This window comes from Monopterus albus, unplaced genomic scaffold (genome assembly GCF_001952655.1).
Source record: "Monopterus albus unplaced genomic scaffold, M_albus_1.0 scaffold239.1, whole genome shotgun sequence".
In the NCBI taxonomy this organism is placed as follows: Eukaryota; Metazoa; Chordata; class Actinopteri; order Synbranchiformes; family Synbranchidae; genus Monopterus; species Monopterus albus.
The window spans coordinates 419,304-427,696 of record NW_018128119.1 but is presented as its reverse complement, the minus strand read 5'-3'; the positions used below and the strand labels follow the sequence as shown (position 1 = coordinate 427,696).

Below are 8,393 nucleotides of genomic sequence, written 5' to 3'. Positions count from 1 at the left end.
AATGTGATATCAGACATTCATGCAAAATGATATGTGGCACATCGTAAATGTGTAGTGTAGTGGCCCAAGTGTCATGTTATTCACATGTTAAGTCAAACATTCATATAAATCTGTCAGACTTATAAATATGATCATTTGTAAGCTCTGCTGAGAAGTTGATCTCTGCCTGAAGTGGGAGACTGAGATGATGACAAGCAGGTTTAAAGCCACAGTGAGCACAGAGATGAAGACCAGGACATGAAGGAGGATAGACTCAGACTGACGGAGGTTTGGCTTCATGCAGGAGGTGTTGAGGAGCTGTGGAAAGCAGAGCTCTGCTCTGTCCTGAGCCTCCACCATCAGAGAGAGGAGGAGCTGCAACCCTGGCAGCGTCTGACTGAAATTCTGTCAGACAAATGATATATTGATCTCTGCCATAACTTTCGTCCCTCCTCTTGTTTCTCTCTCTCTTTCTCTTGCGAACTACATCACATCCAGGTCAGATGTAATTACAGGTTGTTCTCTGCTTGTTTTGTTCACAGTGCTTGGCTGGTGTATTTGACTCAGTGAGATTTGACTAGAAACTATGCACTTTCACGTCAATGTGGACAATTATCATAACAATATCAGTAAAGAAAACACCAGAGTAAGCATTTCAGTTAAGGGTGGACTTACTATCAGCAAGGAGCAAACCAAGGTGTTGTGGATAAGCACCGCCAAAGAGAAGCACATCTGTCCATGGTGGGAACCACAGAAGGAGGTTAGCACATTTATCAACTGTACCTTGGAAGTATACTGGACAGGCCACGGGGTGGACAAAGACATTCAAGCACAAACTAGACATATTCAAAAAACCTATGTGAAGTCAGTGGGCTTGTATCTCTACAGAAAAATGAGAAACACAAACAGCAATATACAACTTTTCATCAACATATGTCTCAGATCAGTACTTAATACACTGGCCAAACATGATCATGAAGAAGATGTCTGGGCACAAATGGGTGAAGAAAAGACTGATATGCACACTCTCAAGACAGACTGGACATACTCTCAAGAAATCTCCAAGTAACATCACCAGACAGTCCGTCTACTGGCGCCCCCAGAAGAAGAAAAGCCAGCACAGAACAACTGGAGAATGTTGTTTAAAGCTAAGATGAAGGAACTGAGATATCAAATCAAATCAAATCAAATTTTATTTATATAGCGCCAAATCACAACAAAAGTCATCTCAGGACACCTTACAAAGTAAGGTCTAGACCTTACTGTTATCACTATTATTACATAGGGAAAACCCAACAAATCCCCCTTGAGCAGCACTTGGCGACAGTGGGGAGGAAAAACTCCCTTTAACGGAAGAAACCTCCGACAGACCCCGGCTCTTGGTGGGCGGCCTTCTGCCTCAACCGGTTGGGGTGAGTGGATAGAGGAGAGACAAAAGAAGAAAAGCAACAAGACACAACAAACAATCAAACACTGGTCAGGTTGATGTGGCCGATAGCTGCTCATCAGAAACATAGATATGCTTAGAAACAAGTGGAGGGCATGGACCTAAACAAAGACTGCACTGTAGCTGCTCAGGTTAAATCTAAATGGTTTGGTAGATAATCACATCTGAGAGCCAGGCCCACTCAACTGTCCATGCACCGACATGTCTACCAATCACTCTCCCTGCTCCACTGTGACTGGCTATGCTCTGCCTAGCTCCTCCGATATTTGTGGTTGTGAAATTACAACAAATGAGAATGTGACACAAATTACTGATAAAAAAAATAAGTGAAAATCTCTGAATGGTTAGACATCAGTCCCTCTCAAACCCTTTTAGAAGCTAATATCTCTGCACACTGTCAGTGCTGTTCAATGACTCTGGGTCCCAGGAGGTTGCGACAGCACCTCTCCACATTAAGACACATTTTGGAGCAGATTTCTAAAACAACAATATTTCAAAAAAGTTCCAAACTGTAGCTTCAAAATGCTGATGTTCAGTTCAGTGTAATTTATTTGTATAGTGCCAAAACACAACAATTATCTCAGGGCACTTACTAGACCTTCTGTTTTAAGGAGCACCCAACACACCCCACTTGAGCAGCACTCGGTGACAGCAAGGAGGAAAAACTCCCTTTAACAGAAGAAAGCTCCGACAGACCCCAGCTCTTGGTGGGCGGCCTTCTGCCTCGACCAGTTGGGGTTTAGCAGGTATAATGTTTAACATGATCATAATCTTAATTTAAGAGGAGGGATTTTTATCCCCAAGGAGAAAGTTTTGGTTGCTGTTGGGCAGTTTAGGCCTATTTGCCTTCTGAACATAGAAGGCAAGATTTTCTTCAGTGTAGTGGCCCAAAGGTTGTCGAGCTATCTAGAAAGTAATTAGCTCATTGACACCTCAGTGCAGAAAACTGGAATACCAGACGTTTCTGGATGCTTGGAAATTGGATTGGTTTGGACTTTGATGCTAGTGCTACCTTCAGTTACATTATTTACGTTTAACATTGTTAGCACCACTGATTGAAGTACAGTCTCAAAGTGCTGCTTTCATGGCTGTTGACTCCTGTGCCTGTCATTAACCCCTAATCAACTCTAAATTTTCCCCTCTACCAAGTCACCTATCATTTCACTCAGCTAATTGACATACACATGTGGAATGGTGTTAATGAATAACATGTTTGTAAAACAGTTTCAACCAAACAAAACCTCATCTATCAATCCCACCTTCAAATATGTTATTGTACTGTTAAGGGCCATAGAGTTGAGATGAGAGGAGATAAGGTAAAGTAGACCTTTATGAGTTCCACAACAGGGAAATTCACAAAGCTACAGCAGCAAAGGTACAAGGTAGTACAAGCCTTTGTAACTGTACATTGAACAGTGAATGCTAAAGCTAATGACAGATGCCATGACAACAAAAGTCACACTTCATCATATGTTTTGTTGAAGCTTGTTTTTCTTCACACCTCTGATTGCAGTGACACCTCAGAGACCGAGACATCATGTGACACTAGGCCATGCAGGTGGGAGCACACTTCATGTGTCACTGCCATAGGAACAACTAATGGATAATAATAATAATAACAACCTTTATTTGGCCAAGTATGTTACACACATCCATTGACCTCAACTGGGGATATTATCGGACGGTGGAAGGAATACTTCGAGGATCTCCTCAATCCCGGCGCCATGTCTTCCGATGAGGAAGCAGAGGCTGAGGGCTCAGAGGTGGACTCCATGTACATTTTACTTTAATTTCCATTTTATGATTATGTTTTAGTTACAGTATTTGGTGAAATGATTAAGGGTGTGAAGGTTACAAGTTCCAGATCACAACGGCTGATCTGTACAAAGGAGTGAAAAGATAAGGAAGCAAATACTGAACTATACTATAATACTATTCAAGTAATTTTCTTTGGTTATATGTTATCACATTTTTTGTTGTGTTAGAGTTGATTTTGTTAGAATTCCCCTGCGATGACCTGGGACCAGAGATGTCGGCTGATGGCCTGAATAGGCCCAGTAACGGTCAAAAGTCACAGCTCATGCAGAGGATAAGATTTGCTATGTTTCTTTACATTTATGGTTGATAGAACTGTTATTAGTCTGAGTCATTAAAAGTGCCTATATAATGTTTTGCTTAGGATTTGGTAGTATTTGTTTACACCTTAAAAGGTGTAAAAGGAGGGATTTGTTAGGGTGATTTTCATTTTTAGATAGAAATATATAATTAGTTAGGGATTTATTATATAGCATACATAAGTTTATATATTTTACTCTCACAGTTGTGTTTATGTTTATGTAGTTACATATCACCTTAAGTCTGCATTGAATCACTGGTCAGTATTTACTGTGTTAGCCAACTGGGGACTGTTTAACATCAAGGGAGACTGATTCACTAAACACTGAGAACTCATTAGATTTACAGCCTAGCAAAGAGGGTCCACAGTTGTTTTATGATCACCACCTGGCTGAAGAGGCCAGGGAATTTGGGGTCACTGGGACACTAGGGGTAAGAAACAGAGATTAGATCTGAGGCCAGGAAGAGAAAAGACAACTTTAAAAGACAGGGCCATATACAGACACACAGGCAAGATAGTTTAGTAGCCAAATGGAAAGCCATGTTTTATAGAGTGTAGTTACTTAGTTGGAAACAAAGAGGTGAGTGTAGGAATTTAGACAGAGTAGGATTTTCTCTCTCTTTAGGAAGCTGCCTTTCCCATTGGAGCAGGAAGGATGCAGAAGGGGGACGGATGGATAGATGGACCAATGGAGCAACCCGAGACCACCAGACCAGCCTACAATTGCACATTTCAAATTGTATAAGTAACTGGGTTTCAGGAGGGTAGGTGTTCTTTCTCGTCCTGAAGACGAATTGAACAGGTTTTGCTGTTGAGGTTAGGGCTTCAGATAGAGATGGAACCCAGAGCTCTGTAAATTGCTTTATTCGATGGTCTGTTTAGTTATGATAATAAATGTTTGAAAATTGATATTTGATTCCGATTATTCTTCATGAAGAACACGCTACAGAAGACATGGCGCCACTTTTTCACACCACTGTAAATCTTGATGGCGGTTCACCATTGTGATGCCTGTCAGCCATCTGTGATGGATGATGGCATCGTTTCATCTCTCATCTCTAGTTCAGACAGAAAAATGCGTCCCGATCCATGCTCTACCAGAGGTTCTTAGAGCAAATAATGAAAATGTGTCTGAATCAAATTCCGTATCTGCAAGCTGATTTTGATTCTGTAGGTAAATGAAGTAAAATGAATTGCTGCCTTTAAGGGGCCGATGCTTTAGAAATTGATCAGAACTAATGTACAAAATATTAAGTATTGTAAAGTATTCTGAACCACCAGTAGATGTACATGTAGCCACAGAAAAACATACACTGAATGTTTTGGGTGATGTCACATAAAGTTAGAAAATGAGGGCAAAGATAAAGAATGCATTTTAGTAACTGAGGCACACACAAACTAATCTATGGCTTCTCTGTCCACCAGGGTGACTTGTGTCCTGCTGGCTGTGATCTGAAGACCACACCACTGAAATGAAAGGAACGTCAAGAAGGTGAATAAAGCTGATTTACTAACTTACTTTGAGAGAGAGCTCATTAGTGTTTTTTATTTTCCTCATAAATATTTATAGCCAGAAGTAGGGCTTAGGGGTGTAAGAAAATATTGATACACTTGAGTATGGTGATGTCACATTTTGTGATACAAACCTCACAAAAAGCAAGTAAAACAGACCAAAACATAAACACAAAGTGAACTGAAATAACAGATCCTTTGCTTAAGTAAAAGTAGCAATACAACAGTGTAAAAATATTGTTACAAGTAAAAGTCCTGCATTCAAAATGTTGCTTAAGTAAAAGTACAAAAGTATTAGCATCAAAACATAGTTAAAGTACTAAAAGTAAAAGTGCTCATTATGCAGAATGGCACCTTTCACATTCCTGTATATCATAGTTACTGATGCATCATTGTGTATGTCACAATTAATGTTGCAGCTAGTAAAGGGGGAGCTATTTTAACTGGCTTATACACATTTAACTTGTCACTTACACGCAAGTGACAGGCGACACGTGTCAAAGACAGGAAGCGTCTGTCGGCTTCCTCAAAGTTTAAACATGGAAGTTGCTTGTAATCACAGCCTCGGCACCTTCTAAATAGGGCTGCAGAGTATGAGATAATGAGGTATCAGAAAATATCACGGTTTCATGGTATTAAACAGCTACTGTAATGATTATGTTATGTAATTGATTTTCACTCTTGCACTGATGTAACAGCAGGATTTGAAAGCTGCAGTTGTTTGAGGTCTAGCAGCCATTTTGACAGATGACTCTTACTGACTTTTTACTCCTGGGGGTTTTATAGCATGTACAGTGATGAGCCTAGGTGTTGTCATTTCACTTCACCTGATACGAGCAAAGCATGATCACACTGCTGAAGGGATGCACTGGATTTACAGCACAAGACAAAATGGAGAGCAGCATAATAATCATTTGATCTCAATTTTTTTTTTATAATCACTGAAAACCAAAATTGTAATTGAAAATTACAGTTGGATTAATCGCCCAGCACACCTGCTTTATTAGCCCCAACCATTAGCATCCACATGCCCCCATCACTGCCATCAGACCTTCTCTGACATTGCAAATCACTGAACTACACCATTTAATTTTTAGTTAGTATTGTGTAAAGATATTTTGATGTTCAAGACCTGTGATGAAGGTCACAGTCTTCCTCTATTTTCCAACGACGGGTCCTCATCCTGAACACCCTCGATGGCAGTGGCGCCTTTGGCCCACGGTGGGACGAATATCGATGCGACAGAGGTCATTGCGAGACTCCCAGTGAGACATCATGCTTTAGGACTTCCTTAACTTCAGCTGTTACATACCCATGTTCACCAGCAGTTGGTGGCTGTCTAACATACCTTCTTCATGTGACAGGTCAATACTGAGTGGGCAACAAGCGGTTAGTCAGATGACCAACTGGACACGAGCCGAGGTGAGTCCTTGAAGTTTCTAACTACAGCAGAAAAGGTGTCTAGCTGTTGATAATGAAGTAATATTTCCAAACAAAAAAGCCAAATGTCTGGTTCTAAATGTAAGAATGTGATACCTTCTTAGTGAACCTAAAGGAATAATCCAAACACCACAGAGTGATGGTAATCTAATGCCTTGTTTATTTTCATCCTGACTTGAAGTTGGTACTGATCAGTAACAACCTGTCTAAATTCAAATAAAAGCATTAGTATTCTTAATGTCTTCATATAAAGTTCACATAATTGGCACCAACTATTAAACAGTTTTGCTTGCTGAAATATGGTTTGTGATCAGCAAATACCATCAGAAATTGGACTTAAAATGAATTTTCACTTCTATCTGGAATGAAACCGATGGTCTCTGCTGTTGTTTAGTCCACGCCCAGTATTGCCAGTTCACCGCCCAGTCAGAGACGTGCTGCCAGTTGATGGTTACTCTGGTACCACTGGCAACTGTTTGCTGGATGGAGCCTTACAGCTCTGGTGTAAACTGCACCGTGATGATACACACCGTGATGTTCAGCACCTCTGACAGAGACACCAACAGCTGGTAGGTGTCAAGTTCACGTTGCAACAGCTTTGCAAGACAAATGATTCATGACAGTTTTCTTATGTGCAGATTTTATGGTTAAGCTTTAACTGTATTCTTAGAAACTAGACCATGACATATTTGAAGGCTTTGCATGATCCAGTTTTCCCACACACCGTGTTAACCTTTATTGTAAACAAGATGCCCCTTTGCAAAGTTCTGCCAAAACTCCAGGCCGGGCTTCTTCTGAAACCGTTAGCAACACAAGTGTTTATATATTCTGTAGTGTCCTCACAAAACAATGTTCCCCCCAGTTAAAACAGTGTAATATCTTGCGTTCATGTTAACGTCAAAAGGACGTCTTAGGGACCGTTTTCATCAAAGTACACAGAATGATTATAGATTATAGTCATGTTAAGAAAACATGGGCTGTGGATGTCCTGTTGATAGCATGACATTCTAAGTATCTGAAAAAAAAAATTGATCTGCTGTTTTCTCTTGTGAGGACGCTACAACATGTAAAACAGACACTTTTGGCAGCCTGTTGTGTTGCTGATAGAGGAAGGCCATCTCTGAGTTTTGGCAGAACTTTCCAAAACAGTGTTCTGTATACAACAGGGAACAATGTGTATCTTAGAAAGCCTTCAATGATCCATAACACAGGGAAGTTCCTAACAATACTTTACAAAAAGAACAGGAAGCATGAATAGGCAAGTTTATTTTGAGCAGTTTTGTTGTTTGAAGAAACACCATTTAGAAAAATTCTCCTTTTTAACCATCTTCCAGTGTGTCTACAAAAGAGAAGTGAATACAGCTGATAACATTAGCTAGTGTTCTGTATACAACAGGGAACAATGTGTATCTTAGAAAGCCTTAAATGATCCATAACACAGGGAAGTTCCTAACAATACTTTACAAAAAGAACAGGAAGCATGAATAGGCAAGTTTATTTTGAGCAGTTTACAGTGACTCTACAGCCAGTGCTAACTTTTCCAACACCACCTCAGAGAAAACTCGGAATAACCATGTTTTCAGTCAGATCATTTGTCACGCTCATCGCTGAGTCAACAGCAAGTACAAGTTCTAAGGGCAGCTATTACAGCTAGCTGAACAGGATGACCATCAGGGCAGATGTATATTCTTATGCAGTTAGCATACAGTTAAACTGTAGCTCACCTTTGCTTTCCCCAACTCAGATGAGCCTGAGAAATGATTTGGCTGAAAACATGGTTATACTGAACTCTGAGGCTAACCAGTCACCCCAGATGCTGTTTAATGCAAGTTTTCTTGAATCTGCAACAGAGGAAATGGTAGCAAAATCAGAACGTTAAAAAATAACCAAAGTTATCCT

General features: G+C 40.3%; 2 long non-coding RNA genes across 2 annotated transcripts in view; one reads left to right on the top strand and one right to left on the bottom strand.

Annotated features, from left to right (window-relative positions):
* Nucleotides 1-6,416: 6,416 nt before the first annotated feature.
* Nucleotides 6,417-8,393, top strand: part of LOC109971944 (uncharacterized) — a 2,255-nt gene continuing 278 nt past the window's right edge. The window contains exons 1-2 of the long non-coding RNA XR_002276617.1: nucleotides 6,417-6,476; nucleotides 6,889-7,063. This is a non-coding gene — a long non-coding RNA (uncharacterized LOC109971944). The remainder of the gene's footprint in view (nucleotides 6,477-6,888; nucleotides 7,064-8,393) is intronic.
* LOC109971943 (uncharacterized) overlaps nucleotides 7,961-8,393 on the bottom strand; it is a 5,507-nt gene continuing 5,074 nt past the window's right edge. The window contains exon 4 of the long non-coding RNA XR_002276616.1: nucleotides 7,961-8,335. This is a non-coding gene — a long non-coding RNA (uncharacterized LOC109971943). The remainder of the gene's footprint in view (nucleotides 8,336-8,393) is intronic.